This window comes from Danio rerio, chromosome 11 (genome assembly GCF_052040795.2).
Source record: "Danio rerio strain M-AB ecotype USA chromosome 11, GRCz13ab, whole genome shotgun sequence".
In the NCBI taxonomy this organism is placed as follows: domain Eukaryota; kingdom Metazoa; phylum Chordata; class Actinopteri; order Cypriniformes; family Danionidae; genus Danio; species Danio rerio.
The window spans coordinates 28,475,715-28,491,660 of NC_141031.1; the positions used below are offsets into that span (position 1 = coordinate 28,475,715).

The 15,946-nt window shown below is 35.7% G+C and overlaps 1 protein-coding gene and 1 long non-coding RNA gene across 2 annotated transcripts in view; one reads left to right on the forward strand and one right to left on the reverse strand.

Annotated features, from left to right (window-relative positions):
• kaznb (kazrin, periplakin interacting protein b) overlaps window positions 1-15,946 on the reverse strand; it is a 162,564-nt gene that overhangs the window by 119,585 nt on the left and 27,033 nt on the right.
• The window catches only part of LOC147841806 (uncharacterized), a 31,288-nt gene that overhangs the window by 1,560 nt on the left and 13,782 nt on the right, over window positions 1-15,946 (forward strand). The gene's annotated exons all lie outside the window — the stretch shown is intronic.

The following is a 15,946-nucleotide window of genomic DNA, read 5'->3' on the forward strand; positions in this document are numbered from 1 at the left end:
GCAATTAACTGTCCCTACGAACACCTGCCACCTGGCTCTTCATCCTAATCCATCATGATGGAGATTCTCCCGTCAGTCTGACGCTTCAGAGCAATTAAAGCCCAACAGCACATTACCACAGCCTCTGACAATTAAACACTTCTCTCTGCACAATTCATCATGTCTGACACACCAGTACTGGATGCATTCGGGATGATCCTGACATACTCATTCCATTTAGAATATTTGCTTTAAGCGTCAGCCTACATGCGAGCCTGCACCTATGCGTCAATGATGTGTCAGTTTCTTGCACAGGACGATTATTTGGTTTTATAAGACCTCAATGTATCATTTGAAGCCAGGGGAATTCATATTGTTGGTTTTTCATATCTTTTTTACTCTCAGAGTGCCAGTAGCTATTGACTTGTATTGTATGAATCACTAAGGAGCAAGGCTAGAACAAACTAGAAGTTTTCTTTAATGTTCTACAGACAAAAGTGACCTTAGTATCAATCTTAGTATTTATCTACAATTTACATTAAAGGGGACGTATTATGCCCCTTTTTATAAGATGTAAAATTAGTCTCTGATGTCCCCAGAGTGTGTATGTGAAGTTTCAGCTCAAAATACCACACAAATAATGTTTGATAACTCTCTGAAACTGCCCCTTTTAATGTTGTATGCTTTTTTGATGATTGTCGCTTTAAATTCAAATGAGATGCTGCCAGCCCTCTTTTCAAAAGAGGGTGGTGCTACAAACAGCAATGCATCAGCATAGTGGCAAAATAATGTTATCTCTGTGAAAAACTAAAAATATCCAAAGTAGTTTCTCAGAAGAAGGCAGACTGTGGACACTACACTGTTCATTTTTGCATCTAAAACTGTCGCTGACATTATCTTCAGCAGGTTTAGGCACAAAAACTCTAATGGTGGACGACTGCTTCTCACTCTAGTTTGTCTATGCTAATGAGGGTGAGATCATCACTAATGGGCTTGACTTCCTCCCTCTGATAACATGTACAAAGAGAGAATGCCAATCAAAGTGTTTCTGCAGACTGTTTTTATGTATATTAATTAAAAAAATTTTGAATTAATTAATTTTAACTATTAGAGTTTGGCTATATTTACAGACTCCTGCCACACTGTTGTTTAAATCCCTTATAAAAGTGATTTTTGCATAATTAGAATCGTTTAACATCAAATATATAGTTTGAGATGAACTATCTACCAAGTTGAATCAGTAGCAATAACATTTCTAACACCCATTTGGTGCAGATAAAATTGTTTATGTATATAGATATGTGTGACTTTTGAGAAACCACTGCAACATGAAAAATTTATCACTTTTTCATTTGAGAGTGAGCGGTTTCCTCCGGGTGCTTCGGTTTTCCCCACAGTTCAAAGACATGTGGTACAGGTGAATTGGGTAGGCTAAATTGTCCACCGGTCGGTTGGTAAGACAGTCAGTTAGTCAACATCAGCCTCTTATGGATTTATGCGAGAAGAGCAGGTGCGACTGGGACTCGTGAGAGAAACTTGAGATCTGAAAAAGTGTACACATCTGGCGGATTTGCAAAAACAAAAACTGCAAAAAAAAGTAGCTCCTGGGATGTATTTGGCGCTCTCCAGAAATGTATATAAGGGTACTAATCAGAACGAGCTTGGGTTGGATTTTTTTCTGTAGGGGAAGTAATGATGATTTTTTAAAACAATGAATCTTTTGAAAATGGACCTGGAATGTGAAAATAATACACATATTCTGAGTATTTTATCAGAGTGGCTTTTCATTCATACTGTAATACAGGCAACTCTTAACAGTGCATCCTATTACACAAGTCAGCAAAAACAAACAAACAAAAAAAAAACAATATAAACAACTATTTTGCTAAATTTCACCTTAATCTGTTGTTTAAATTGAAAGATATTTTTGCAGACCACAAACTCACTCATGCTGGAATGAGACGAGAGCCGATAATTACCTTCCTTCTCAAACGATTTGGATATTCTTGGGCTTTCCTGTTCTGACAATAACATATACCTGCTTCCCTCCATGTTGCCAAAAAGGAAGATGGCCCCCAGCCAAGAATATTTTCCCATCAAACAGAACAAATACCATCTGTGGCTTGAAATAACTTCGAAACAACTCAGCTGGCCTCTTAAAGGCAAAACTGGAAATAATGAAACGGCTGAGCCAACGAAAACTGAACAGAAGGAATTAACAGATTTAAACTAGACCTGTAATTACACATTTGCACTGATAAATTGCGAATTCACTTTCCAAAACCCCCCCTGTTGTTCAATCCTGGATGCCTTTCAATGTGTACTAACTCACAGCCATCACAAACGGCCTGCCAATGTGCTTTCATCAGCCAGTAACACACAGATTCCTCCAACAGTAATTCTGTTCCTCGCGGGGCTTGTAACTAAGACCCGCAGTGACAGGATCCAAAGAACAGAACAGTTGCTTAGTGATTTTAAAATAGACATTTGAAGAGAACATATAGATGGTCTTTCTCATGTAGTGTAAATACTACACTATGGGGTGAAAGGAGACACAAAAGTATGAGACCAGACCCTCTATAAATCAGTGGAGGCTGGCTAAAAATATGCTGTGAAATCCCACTGCAGTGCTGGAGCTTTTGTCTGCCCCATCTCACCTCCTTCTAACCTAAACACGACCATATTGGGAGAGAGAAGCTTTGCAATTTGTTCTATACAATGTCTGTAATTGTCTATTTAAATGTACGCATATTGCTGGACTTAGGAATCAAAATGATGGCATTAATATAAATGACATGTTATTACAATACAATTCAAAAATGACACTTACTGCTAATCATGTAATCCAATAAATTTAGACTTTAAATATTTCTGTATAGAAACAAATTGACCCAAAATGAAGACTCTACTCACCCTCACAGCATTTGTTTGCTGTTATTATTTCTTGGAATAATGACTTTTGAATAAAACATTATGCAGCTCTTGCCATACAACAACAGCTCCAAACAAAGGCACAACAAGTAATAAGTTAAGGTTACACAACTTGCAAAATGAATATGAAAATACTAACGCTTCAGTGAAAATCTTAAAAAATATTTTCATCATTCAGAATTTAGATATATACACTAAAAATATCTGTTAATTGACAGTTCTGTATTTTGTGATTCACAAGATGTTGATCTCTGCTCTGCGGACTTTTGATGTTAAAAAAAATTACTTTACAGTTTAACAAAGTGACTTTTATTGACATTTTAGTAGTTTGAAATAATATAATGTATAAAAATTACATATATGGACATATACAAGTAAGTCTGTAAAATAACAGAAAATGTACAGGCAGTTTATTACAAGTTTTTTTTTTATTGCAGTAATATACAACTCCAACCCAAACCATACATCTCTTTAAACTATTACAAATGTTAATAAAAGAAATTTCTTTGACTTTTCAAGGTAAAAAATTGTTGAAAGGAAGATCAAGGTCTAATAATGCAATTCAAAAACAAATAAATGGGGGAAAAAGACATGTGTCACAAAATACTAACCCAGACTTATTCATATAGATTTCTGGAGACGTCCCAGGAGCTACGTTTTTTTTTTGCAGTTTTTGTTTTCGTGAATCCACCAGAGGCCATGTGTACAATTTTTTAGATCTCACGCCTGCTATTTCAGCGTAAATCCACCAGAGGCCGCTGTCGACTGACTAACTGACTTTCTGAATGATTGACTGACTGGTCGACTGACCCACCCTCCTCCCCTAACCCAACCAATGGTGTTTTCAAAAGCACAGATTGACCCGTCCACCCTTTTCCCTAAACCCAACAGACAGTTTTGGGAAAGCAATTCACAAAAAGAAAAGTTATTGACTGATTTTTACCATGTTTTCAGATTTTATCATATTCTCACCCTGCTATTTACTTGTTTATATAATTCTATGGCTTTTGTTTTTGTCTTACCTGCATTCTGATACCGTTCTTAGCTAGACTCGAATCCTATCGTCGTGGTAAACTCCTTTCTGCGTCTCAAGTCCAAATGACGAGCTAAGTGGACAATCTGGTGACAGCAGGAAATAGTTAGCAGTCAGCTGATAAGCACGAAAAGGAACCGGCGTCATACCTCCTCATAATGTTTGTTTAAAAAATAAAAAACAGCCATACGTACTTCTGGCTACATAATTTGCAATCTCCAAAAATGTTTAAAGGGCTACCTTTTCAGAATGAGACTATGTTGCAACATACGCTCATTTTTTGCTAATTTAGAGATTTTCACAGTGTTTTTCACAGTGAGGGCTCATTTTTAAAGTTTTGTCACAAATTGTTCCCACAATGGCAATAATACAGCAATCATTACATGAAAATTCTTTCATGAAGCCCTTCTAATTACAATTATATAATTTATAACAACCCTGCATATGGTGTTGGACATAAGAACATAACAATTTGAGTGAATCAATTCAAAAATAACTAAACAATGAGTGCAATAACCAATAAGCCCAGAAAACAAATTGAAAAAGAGCATTTATGAAATGAAACAGGACACAGCTACTGGCCCTTACAATCTGTTTAGTGTCCAGATGGTGGTTGTTTTCTTTTATCCATACTGCCAATATGGAAAGCGGCATAAACCTGTGTTTCCCCATCTGGGCCGAGGCGGTGAATTAAGGTGAACTTGCAGGATGTGGTGATTGGACTGATCAACTGGAAAAGGTCAAGCAGAATATTTGTAAAGCAGCCATGTTTGCTGGCTGGGAAGGGTCGTTTGGCTCAGAGTTGACAGAGGTTTAACACTAGCAGCGCCTGAAGTCTGTACTGCGACTTAGTATTCATGAAGGTTTGCATTAAGGTTTGTGGACTGACATGAGGGCTGAGTTTGTTTCCATTGTGGTATAAAACAAAGAGGAACTCGCCTGCCCCGCCAGCTACCCGGTGGGCACTGCTGAGGAAAGACAACCATGAGAGATGCCACACTCCATTTCACGCTCATTTCAAAGGTGTGATGTCCCCTGCTTTTCACTTCACCAGCAGTGCGTGAGCAGTGCTTTTACCTGTCAGCGGGCTGTGCACATCAGTGTATTGTGTATTCACAGCTGATACTGAGTCGAGAGCAACATCAATCCACTCAATGAAAGAGCTGCAAACAGACAGTGTGTGCTAGCAACAAGTTTAGGGGCTAAACTGCAGCACCGCACTATTGGTTTACAACCGCAAACACTATTAGCTCAAGGATAAACGCCAGATGCAATGCTTTCAGTGATTGTGTATCACTTTTCAGCGAGCGATCTTTGACTTGTTGTATTTTTAATGGTAAGTCAGTGACCTACATGCTAATTTTGTACTGCACTGTCCTCTTGTTTAGCTCTGTTTACATGTTGTAATGTTTACACCATTAGAATTGCATATAGGCAGTAATACAATTGCCTTGGAGCTCATGTAAACAGAATTCTGTGATTGTGCTGTGCTATACTATATACAGTAAGTTATTACAGTGATTGCAACTACAATAATAAAGTGAGTACTAAGGTTTTAATCAAACTACACAGATAATGTAAAACATTGTTTGATTGTTTGGTTTCAGTATGACTATTTTGAACTGAACGTGTTTTATATGCTCAATAATACCACACCATATTTGATGACAAAATACTGTACACAATTGAGTAATATTACTATTTACATATTCTACAAATTCTGGATTGGTTCAACTTTGGGTAAATATTGACATATCAACGGGTGGGTTTGTTTTTTATATATTTTAAATCAAATAGTTGGATGTTTTCATACAGTAATTTACCAATTTATTTCCTGTATAAACAAGCCAGCATATTTTTGAGTGTGTGAGGCTGTTGAATGCTTGATTCTGATTGGCTGATAAACATCCAAATTAGTTTCAGGCAACTGCACAGTTCCACAATTGTGCTGAATGGTTCTTAAAACATTCAAGTATGGTTCCTGGTATGGATCCATATGAGCCTGGTATGGCACGGCACAATTATAAACTGTTCTCAGCCGAGAATTATAGGGATGATGCTAAGCTGTGCTGGTAGAGCGTGTTTGCACGAGAAAAGTGGAAGCACGCTACTTATTTCAAGAGTTCACACTTAGCTGATAATTAATAAATAGCAATTAATTTGCAAGCCCTGAACTCAGAAGACCCTCAAGTACGGGACTCCCACCCATTTTGTAGAGCGAGAGGGGAGTTTGAGCTTGGGTAAGTCTTGAGAGCTCCCCTGGGTTAGTTATAGAATATGCTATGGTGTAATAGACCGCTGACTGAAGCATATATGGAAACCTAGAAATATATGCATCAATCATAAGCATGTGATCCTCTTGAAACTAGTTTATATAGTTTAACTTCACTTAATGCTTTAAATATCGGAAATGGAGTCCCAAAACACTGTTTACATTCCACTTGCACTACCAAGGCAACAACTAACACATTTATTACATTCCAACAAATTCCATTATGAGCACCACAATGGAAAATGAAACTATATCCGTACTCCTTGGCCTGGATTGGCATGGAATGAAATGGCTAAGCAAAGAGAAACGTTCAGCCCAATAGATATTTCACAGCCTACAAATGTCAAAAATAAACTAAAAACAAAACACAAGGCTTTGCTTGAGATGTGCTAGAAACTAGTTCTACACAGAAGCAGTTTGACAACAAAAACTTGACAAATGTCTTGAGATACAACATCTGAACAATCACTGTAGTGTGATAACTAGTATCCACCTTATTCTTTGTGTCTGAGCAGGCACAGCCATTTGAATCTCTTTGGCTCGAGACTTCCGGTCTCATTCACTTCCGTTCATTTTTAGACATTAAAAACAACTTGTTATGCTGCTATTATTGCAAACTGATATTTTCTTATATTATTCTGTATAGAAAATTACCTGTAGAACTTAACATCTTGCTTTTGAAGTATACAAGGAAAAACACATCTATTGCATTCAAAGTGACCATCTGTGTGGTTTGGGGTTGCAAAATGCCAGTTAAATGACCAAGTCTCTAAGTGAATAAACACAATTAAAAGGAAAAGCAGCACATACTGTACTATAGACTGTATTCGAGAGGTTTGCCATTATCAGCTTACTGTATGTGCATGTAAACACAGCCATTGACTTCAATCACTACACTTAATGTCAGCTCGTAATGTTTCCATTTCTGTGTCAATGGCACAGAATTGAGTTGACCATAACATGACTTCATGCTAAAGCTTTTCTCTGCCTCCAGGGCACAAAGTCTCCACAACGACACATAAACAGGAATAATGGTGGAAATAATGCCTTTTCCTGTAGTCCAATACAACCCTTTCTCTCTCCCTTGAGTTATTCTTTATATTTAATGCTATAGTATGTGTGATTTTACTTCAGAATTGTTTGTTTACGCATCCAACCGTTTCCTTACACTGAAGTAAACCACACAGTTGAAAGACTACCTTGTTTAATTCTTCAGCTCTGAGCTAAAAGTGCCCGATCATTCTTTACTCTTACCGCAAACGCTAATTCTTCATCCTCACATTCTGCTGAAGCACAAGCTTTCCAGATCCTTCAACCACCAGCTTAAATGTGACGCCCACAACCTTTATGCTCACTGAGGTATTGAGGTGGAGCAAAAAAATTGGGTTTCAGACAAAAAGAGTTGGGTTTCAGACAACATCCCACAGCACAATCCACAGCTGACAGACTAACCGTAGTTAATTATGAAGCACATGGAAAAATATTTGAAGGGAAAGCCAGCCCAAATGGTGAATGAATGAATTTCGTTGTGTCCTTTCCAGGAATAAAAAAGGGGAATCTCACCACTCCACCATTTCATATATCGTGAGGAAACTCAATTTTACAGAGACTAAATGGCGAAGCAGAAAGAAACGTCAGACTCTAGAGAAGAAGCTGCTATCTGGAGGGCAGGCTTAACTTTGGCTGGAGATTAAGGCAAAGTAATTTATTAAGGGCAGAGATGGCAACATGTGAACAAGACCTTCATTATGGGGTGGAAATTTTCTAAGTGCTAAACCTAAAAGTTCAAATGTGTGTTTTTATGACCTTCAGTGACAGAAGCTCACGTTATAAAGCGTATGGTAGGCATATGGTAGCCTGGAGTACAAGATAATACTAGTAATTATCTAATCATGATGTATGCTGAAACAAGGTGAAAATGAACGGTGGCAGTGTAATTATCATGGCTGGTTTTAATATCTTACTCCAGCTATTTATTTTGCGGCGGTTATCATGTGATTTGCCTAAGAGCGATGGAAATGAAGTGACAGCTGATCAAACTGAGGACCTTCAATTCAGTGTAATCTTCCTCTGAGAGACAGACACTATTTGCTGTGATCATCACAAATGCGCTTGGAGCATCTTCTGGAAACAAATTAGATCTGTAAAATGTCCGTCACATTTTATACTGAGAGTATTTTACTGCACGTATCAGAGGAAAATGCCTCTTCTTTAAAATCTGACCATGTTTAGATAATGCTGTGCATAGAAATGTTGTTTTAGTTAGCAATTAGCCAGAGTTTAGCTGGTATGCCTGTCATGAGCATGAATTTTAAGTTTCTTTCAGGTAACTAAATTAATATTTTAATTCTGCTTTGTTAATGTGAATTACAGATATAATGCCATTTTTTAAAAGATAGAAATTTTTAGAATGAAAAAAATATGCTAAATTTATTTTATTCTATGTAAATTTATATTATAATATAATATAATATAATATAATATAATATAATATAATATAATATAATATAATATAATATAATATAATATAATATAATATAAAATAAAATAGAAAAATATAATATAATAAATGTAATATAATATAAAATAATAATATTATATAATACAATATAATATAACATAACATATATAATATAATATAATATAATATAATATAATATAATACAATACAATACAATATAATATAATATAATATAATATAATATAATATAATATAATATAATATAATATAATATAATATAATATAATATAATAATATTACCAGTGTTGGGTTGCGGCTGGAAGGGCATCCCCTGCGTAAAACATATGCTGGATAAGTTGGCAGTTCATTTCACTGTGGCAACCCCTGATTAATAAAGGGACTAACCTGGAAAAAAAAAAGAATAATATCATATAAAATAAAATAATATAATATAATATAATTTAATATAATATAACTGATTTTTTTTTATATTTAAGCATTTCAAGCATTAAAATCACAAAAAAAATTTCTTTAAATTTAAGAACTTTACTGAAAGCTAGTTGTCAAAGCAACTTTTTTTATTGTATAACTACAACTGATACAATTAGTAAAGAACTATAGACAAAATGAAAACAAAAAACACTGTTTAAAAAAACACTCTGTTGTTAGCATAACATTTCGGCATTTTATTTTGCCCTTTTTTAAAGATAAAACTCACAAAAACAGAGAATAAAAAGAAAAATCACTACAGTTTCCAAACAACAGTAAAATAACAGTCAATTGCTTCAAAAACAAAACAAAGTAAAACCAAAGAAAACGAGGCGCAAAAACATCTGACTTCAACTCGCTTTCTTCCATGTGATCCTGCGCTAGCTGCACATCTGCCATTGAGATGAATGGGAAAGCTAAAAGATTGCTCCCTCCAGATATTACAGACCTACTTGGTTGAATCTTACACTTTGTGTCTCACAAATGAACTGGCTCCGCACACCAGATTTTCATTTCAACCTGTCAGAACCCATCTCACAATGAATACAGTACAGACTGCCAGAGGACGCTCTCCGCTCTGCTCTTTTTACAGCTAAAGCAATGGGCCGTTTTAATGGGATGAGCTGGGACTTTTCGAATGAGTGCTCAAGCATTCTTCAACTTCCTTGCAAAAGTTACATCCGTTTGAAGTGTGGACTCGAGGAAGATTTGCTTGATTTAAGATGAAGACTCAAGGCAGGATTTGTGCAGATGAAGGGGAAATGAAATGGGAGATTGATTTTCAAACTCGGATCATTATCTCCTCCTACTATAGATGAAAACAGAAAGGAGGAGGAATTAAAAAAAAAAGAGTATTTAGTATTTATATGTGGGAGCAGAGCCAAACAGTGCTCTGGTGAAACTAGAAACCCTCGATTCATGGAGAAGCAATAACATTCCTTTCCCAGAGAAGTCCATGGTCAACCAGACCAGATGTTTCAACATGACTTGCATGATGATGACTTGCAGTACTGTAAAGATGACATCTGACTACATTCATCCTAAAAAGGCACAACTTACAGTACACTTGGCATTGTGATGTGTTTAAAACAACTTGAGCATAAGTGTATGACGCAAAATACTGGTGTAAAATGTTTTGAGCTTATCCACTTTTAAACACTTTCAGATGTCGTTTGAAAATGCATTTGAGAGTGTAGACAGGGCGGTGCAGTGGCGAAGTGGGTAGTGCTGTCACCTCACAGCAAGAAGGTCACTGGTTCGAGCCTCGGCTATGTCAGTTGGCGATTCTGTGTGGAGTTTGCACGTTCTCCCGTGTTAGCGTGGGTTTCCTCCGGTTGCTCCGGTTTCCCCCACAAGTCATGCGCTATAGGTGAACTGGGTAAGCTAAATTGTGTATGTGTGTGAATGAGAGTGTATGGATGTTTCCCATTGATAGGTTGCAGCTGGAAGGGCATCCGCTGCATAAAACATATGCTGGATAAGGTTCATTCCTCAGTGGCAATCACTGATAAATAAAGAGCCTAAGCCGATAAGAAAATGAATGAATGAGTGAATAAATGAATGAATGAATGAATGAATGAATGAATGAGTGAATGAATGAATGAGTGAATGAATGAATGAGTGAATGAGTGAATGAATGAATGAATGAATGAATGAATGAATGAATGAATGAATGAATGAATAGTGTAGATACTCATGTGGACCAAATCAAATAGCCACAAACAACTGGAACTTCTTAATAGGAAGAAATACTGTGAGAGGGAAGAGTCTTAATGAATTAAAACACATATGGTCACAAGGAATGCATATGAACGCATGTTTAAATATAATCCATCTCGGTGACCATTTGTGACCAAACCACTGAAAATGCATACAGTAATTAATACCAGGTGGAAACTGTGCAGAAGAATAAGCATACAGATGAAGTCACACTTACTATTCCTTCTTTGTTTAGTTTTTTTCTTATTTAAATATTGCCCAAACAATGATTAACAGAGCAAGGAATTTTTCACAGTATTTTCAATATTTTTTTTTTCTTTTGGAGAAAATCTTATGCCTCATTCAGACTGGCAACGACTTTGTAGCTGTTTGTCGCTCTGGGTGGCATCCTGCTGCAAATGCAGGTCTGTGTAGGTACAGTTGAAGTCAGAATTATTAGCCCTCCTGAATTATGAGTCCCCCTGTTTATTTTTTACCCAATTTCTGTTAAACGGAGAGAAGATTTCTTTAACACATTTCTAAACATAGTTTTAATAACTCTTCTCTAATAACTGATTTATTTTATCTTTGCCATGATGACATTAAATAATATTTGACTAGATATTTTTCAAAACACTTCTATACAGTTTAAAGCGACATTTAAAGGCTTAACTAGATTATTAGGTTTACTAGGTACAGTAGGTTAGGGTAATTAGGCAAGTTATTGTATACCGATGGTTTATTCTGTAGAATATCGAAAAAAATAGAGCTAATAATTTTGACCTTAAAATGTTTTTTTAAAAACAGAACAGAACAGAATTATGAAAGGACATAATCACTGAGGAGAAATAAGATGCTTAAGACATAATCTTTAAAATAATGACATAATAAAAATGCAGCAAATATATGACAGAAATGTATAACAACATTGGATTATTATTTAAATCCTTATTTTCCATGGAGAGAAGTATCATCCACCCGCAGTTGTTTAAGGCAGGCACAAACTAAAAAAAAAAAAGTATATATATATATATATATATATATATATATATATATATATATATATATATATATATATATATATATATATTTCGAATTTCGATATGTATAATGTGTAACTTAATTTTGATGTGTATTGTGTTAGTCAATTATATACAGCATAAACAAAAAGAATGAATAACATCTGAGTTGAAGCACTTTAAAACAAGCCCACTATAGGTAATATGCTTTAGGGCCAAAACAGTCCATTAAACTATTTTCATGGTTTTATTTTAATTCATTAACTAAGCGCGGTCTGAGCAGCATTAGCTGGACAGTCTTTACAGGCTATTCGCAGCACTTATAGTATTGTTAGATTACCTCTGAAAAATAAACCTGGTCTGAAGGAAGAGACCTCAGAAGCTCACTGTGTAAATAGAGAGGCTCCTCGCATGTTTTGTGGTGATGCGTGATTTGTAAAATGAGAGTCTGCATAGGCCTATTCGTGCTAGTCTGTCAGAGAAATTTGGTTAAAACACCCGCAGATATAACTTATAGCTTGTAGTGTGAATATGGCTTCATTTGTTTTATTTCAGCCAGGATAAAAGCAGTTTTTTAATTTTTTAAAGCAATTTAAGGTAAATATTATTAGCCCCCTTAAGCAATATATTTTTACACTCACCAAATTAACCTAGTTAATCCTTTACATTGCACTTTAAGCTGAATACTACACCATAAAATTGTAAAGACAGTCAACTTTATAAAATGAAATAAGTGTAGTTAACTCAAAATTTACTGAAAGTTAACACTACTTATTTGAAAAGTTTTGAACTTTGTGTTGAAGGTAATGAGTTAATCAAATACCTTATTACTTCAATTTAAATGGAGTAAGTTCACAGTACTTATATAGCTTAGTTTTTTTTAACTCAAATGGTTTGTAGCAATCGGTTTCCTCAGACGGTTTGAGATGCCTTAACTTAGTGGGTTTTACAGTACTCAGCTGGTTTGAGTTCTCTTCATTTATTGGGTTTAACTGTGCTCAAACTGCTTAATTTACTCAAATGGATTAAATTCACAGTACTCATTAAGATTAGTTTGTGTGCTTAAATGGTTTGTTGCAATCCAAACAGTTTGAGTTACCTTAACTTATAAGGTTTTACAGTGTAGTATCCTGAAAAACATCTAGTAAAATATTATGTACTTTCATCATGGCAAAGATAAAAGACATCAGTTATTTGAAATGAGTTATTAAAAATATCATGTTTGGGAATGTGTTGAAAAATCTTCTTAAAAGAGAAAACCGGGGAACTGTTTATTCATTAGTTACTGGCAAAAATATATACATTTTATTTGTTGAGACACAATCAGAAGTTTTATTTTACATCTGTGATTTGGATCATCTGGTCTAGATCAAGGCCAATAAATGATACATTGTATAATTATTCTGCAGTTTTGGAGACAAGTGACATCCTCATTACTCATTGGCCAGATGTGTCATTGAATATATTCTCTAAACTGCTTTTCTATTGGTGAGAATTAACGCACAGAAATATTTCTGCAGAACTGCCAAAAGTAAACAAAGAGAAGAGGACAAGTCAGCAGACAACACGACACTTGTTAGTATGGAGAGACGATAACACTATAAACAAATAATAGCCTGTAACCCATAAAACATAGAGCAGCTATGGCAGCTGGTTTAGTTAAAAAATGTGTAGCACTTTTTGCTGTTGGGTCTGTTTCAGTTCAGATCATGTTCTCACCACAAACGAACTGCTCCAGTGGTTTCACCTCTTCAAGCAGGTCTCAGTAAGTTTTCTTTAGTATCCATTTAGTCTGATTGCTGCATTCACACCTGCCCAAAGAAAACTCTAGTGCGATTCAACTGAACTAATTGTGGCAGGTGTGAATGTACTCAAAAAATGCATTTTGATGAAAATTAAATAGAACATTTCAGCAATCTACTAGCAATATTGTTGAAGAAAATGTTTTACTAGTATTGTTTATGATTGCAGTAGGATCGTTGTAATTAAAGGCATTTATTCATTCATTCATTTTCTTTTTAGCTTAGTCCCTTTATTAATCTGGAATCACCACAGCAGAATGAACCACCAACTTATCCAGCATATGTTTTACATAGCGGATGCCCTTCCAGCTGCAACCTATCACTGAGAAACATCCACACAATCTCATTCACACACACTACGAACAATTTAGCTTACTCAATTCACCGAAAGCGCATGTCTTTGGACTTGTGGAGGAAACCAGAGCAACCGGATTAAACCCATGCCAACACAGGGAGAACATGCAAACTTCACAAAGAAATACCAACTGACCCAACCAACGACCTTCTTGCTGTGAGGCAATTGTGCTACCCACTGCACCAATGTGATGCCCCTAATTAAAGTCAACGAAGATTAAATAATGTTAGATTAATTACAATCACTACTGTTCTAAAATTTTATGTTGGTAAGATTTTATTTTAGTGTATTCCCTCTTGATGCTTGTTCAAACTACTTATTAAAAATGAGTCTAAACAACACAATTCTAAAGGTTTTTTGAGACAACTTAACTATTTTATGTTCAATCAACTTAAAATTGTAAAAAGAAAATCATTGAGTTAACTAATTTGCATTGGAATGACATGAAGTAGTTGTGTGAAACCTAGAATTTTTAACAGTGTTAAGTATATAGAATGAGCACAAATCCTGAGTATGGGTCACCATACTTGGCCACATCACAATTTTCACGGAGTATGTTTACATGGACACTAATAATCTGATTTTAATATGATTAAGACGATACTCTGATAACGAGTCATGTAAACTGATTTTTAAATAATTTTATCTGATTAAGGTCAGAATCGAACGAAACAAATTGGATTAAGATGTGGAGTATGCTGATTTAAGTTACATTACTGAAGTGCAGTACAGACATGTAAATATCGCAATCAAACTATTTCCGTCATGTAGGACTTTTTACCACATTTTGGTACAAGATATTTTATACGCACACGACTGTTTGTCACTATTCTCTGCACCTATCGAGTCAGTAATGGACCACAGACACATACACCGTAAAATGCAGAAGTTCTTTTTCTCCCATTAGGTGTGCGGTATCAAAATCTATTAAGACAACACTCTTCCACCAGTCCTTAATTCATATTCCCATCCAATACCTCAGTTTGTCACAGAGAGAGAACAGTTCCTGAATGAATGTGAAACTTCCAAATTGCAGTTAAATCTAAAAAATTTAAAAAGAAAAACAGGAAACTACATGAAACTCTGGAGTATATGTGGACAGCGTGGTGACGCAATGACGTTAATCGAGTTATGTGTATAACATGTAAAACGGGATCATGAAAGGAACATTCAAAAAGCAACCCATGTAAACACCTTAATCATATTATTGTCTTATTCAGATTAAGGCAAATAATTAAATTACTTAGGTCCATGTAAATATAGTCACTTTCACTTTCAATTAAAAAGCTATTATCACGGCTTAATCTGGATTTTGGTCAGAATGTAAATATAAGGGGAAAAAAGTTGTAAAAAGAAAAAACCTGAACCAATAAAGTTAACCCATGCAAAGTAACAACCTCTTTTATCTTTTCACCACTCCCACCTGCACACTTCCATGCATTCTTAAGCAGTGTTCCCAATTCCCAGTCCGATGTCCCCAATGTCTCACTCCCAGCTCTATTCCTCATTCCCTCCAGATGTGCATGAGGATGGACGATGTCCGAAGCAGCACTATTTCACTTGCCCACACATAGAATAAAACGAACAGCGTCTAACATATGGTCTTCATAAACCTCAGGTTCCCACAAAGCGATATAAACCATTTGAAGGATGCATAATGTCTCATTTCCTGAAGCCGGCCCTGTAACTATGGTCTGCTGAGAAAATATGTGGCGTGTCACAGCTTATTGTGTTATGATGAGAGGGCCTAGCGAGGGAGGCTGAGAGACAGACAGCGCGCAGTGGGCTGTGAAGGAAAGAGAAGGGAAGAGATGAGGAGAAGGAGAAGAGGAAGAGGCCTGCAGCAGCCAGAGCAGCACTGGAGCATGAAACAGAGCCTCAACAATCACTCACTCCTTAGATAAAGA